The sequence below is a fragment of the Tupaia chinensis genome, unplaced genomic scaffold (assembly GCF_000334495.1).
Source record: "Tupaia chinensis unplaced genomic scaffold, TupChi_1.0 Scaffold146445_1, whole genome shotgun sequence".
NCBI classification, from domain to species: Eukaryota; Metazoa; Chordata; class Mammalia; order Scandentia; family Tupaiidae; genus Tupaia; species Tupaia belangeri.
In genome coordinates, this window is record NW_006206301.1 from 2728095 (window position 1) to 2730391 (window position 2297).

The window sequence follows — 2297 nt, forward strand, 5'->3', positions numbered from 1 at the left end:
GACAAGCCTCAGGTAACCGTTAAAGTGACTAAGATTAATTTCTGTCTAAATCAAAGGTTAAGGTTTTGATTTTTGTTTTTTTTTTTTTTAAAGTACATTCATACCAACAACTAAAAGTTCTTGTAGCCGCCCCAGGCTCTGGCCTCTCATCCTTGCCCTCCTACACTCAAGAAAAATTGGCCCACAAGTAGTTACCATTACCAAATGACAGGACAATAGTCCCCGAGGCCCTTGAGCGGGTCATCATAGAACAGGTATTCAGGCCGCCTCTCTGCAAGAAAAGGAGGAGGCCCCAAGTGAACCAGAAACTGCACCTCTTGCCCAGGGAGATGACCCTTTCACGCCTCTCCATACTCAATCTGGATGTACTTATGGGCCAGGACCTAAGGACTCCTGCTTGGGCAAGAAACCAGCTAAGGGTGATGGCATGTCCCAAGGGGCCTCAGCCCCCTTGCCAGTTTTCCCCCTCAAGCAATGGGACCCTCTGAACTAGGCCCTCTATAGTTTATTCCCCTTTCTCTATGAGTGACCTATAAACTGGAAAAAACAGAATCTCTCCTTCTCTCAAAACCCACAAGGTTTAATTAATTGAGACTATTTTCTTCACCCATCAGCCTACCTGGGATGACTGCCGGCAGCTCCTCCAGACTCTCTACCACTAAGAATCCATGGGAAGGCCATAAACTTGTCCTGGATGCCAACAGCCAGTCCACCGCTGACCCTGTCACCATGGAGTGGGCTTTCCTGGCTGGTCAACCTACTTGCTATCCAAATCTGGACAGTCTCTGAAGGCTCTCCTGGTGACTCTCGCTGAGACCCACGGCCTAGTCCGCAGCCACTGCCCAGCCCCTGCGGAGTCTACATCATCCTCATAGCCAGCCTTGGACCCTGCGGCCCCAGTTTGGGTCAGACACCACACTCCCGGCACCCTTGACCCCACTAGGACAGAACTTTCACTGTTATCCTGAGCACCCCTTCTGCTGTCAAGGTTACTGGGAAGCGTCATTGGATTCATTGCTCCCACCTGAAGCCGGCTGCCTGGCTCCCTGATGTTGCTGCTGCCTCCGGGGCCCAGAGATGGGGACTTCAGCCTTCCTCAGATCACCTCAAGGTCAAATTGCACTGACTTTCCTGATACTTCTTTTCCTCTTTCCCCTGCCCTCCCCTCCCCACATAAACTTCCCTCTTACACCTGGACCCTCTCTCGACCACTGGTGCCTGGTCCTCCGCTGGCACTTACAGTCCCCTTGTGGTTCAACCCCTTGATCACTGGGTCGACACCTGGGAGGGTGGCCGTTCTTATGGCCTATTCCTTTAAACTATTCCATTAAACTCCAGCTTGAAATACATTTTAAAGTTTACTCTTAATAGAAATTCTAAGAAGATACCATGGAACAAGCTAAAATATATTCATAAGAATAACTTTATTCCTAAAGACACAAGAGGAGAAAGTCAGCTCAAGAATGACCAAGACTCTAGATGTTTTTTTTTTTAATTGAATAAATTTGGATTGTGCAAAATTGCTAAAATGAATCCTCAAATATAGTCTGTGGGCATGTGGGAAATGAAATGGTGATTTCTGAAGGTCGATGGGTATATTATTAATAAATCAAAATTTTTAATTGAAAAGAGCAAAACATTCTTTTTTTTTTTTTTGGAGAGGTTTTTGTTATGGAGCGTGTGCACTCACCAGCAAGACAGGACAGAGAGACAAAAAGAGAGAAATCACTCCCCGGTGGGATGGCCACACTGCAATCCGTTCTCCTCCATTCTCCTCTCGGGATCTTGGGCACGCACACACACGCACCAGCATGAGTTTTAAGCCACCGGGTCCAGGACTCCAACCGCGGTGGACTACGTGGGAATCCAGCGACATAGCCATCACGCTAACTGCTGGTCCCAAGAACAAAACATTCTGTAAACACAGTACCTTAATATTTCTAAGTCATTTTCCCAAATTTTTACGATATTTATGTAAATAATAATTGTTAAAATTGCGTATGTAACAATTGCATATGTACAATTTGGAAATCTTATTTCTGCTTCCACAAGAACACTGATTAGTGGTAGAATGGAAATAGATACACCTTTCTTTTTAATGTTTCTACCAGAGATTTAAAAGATGATACAGAAGACATGTTACCCATGTGAAAATGTACAACATTTGGGGTAAAAGTTAAAAAGAAGAGTTTCATATAGCTATGAAAACTTTTTCTTGAGTTCATTCATGTTTGTATCTTACTACTTAAAATAGTGTCTGGGACTTAATCACTCAAAAAAATATTTGTTGAGTAAGT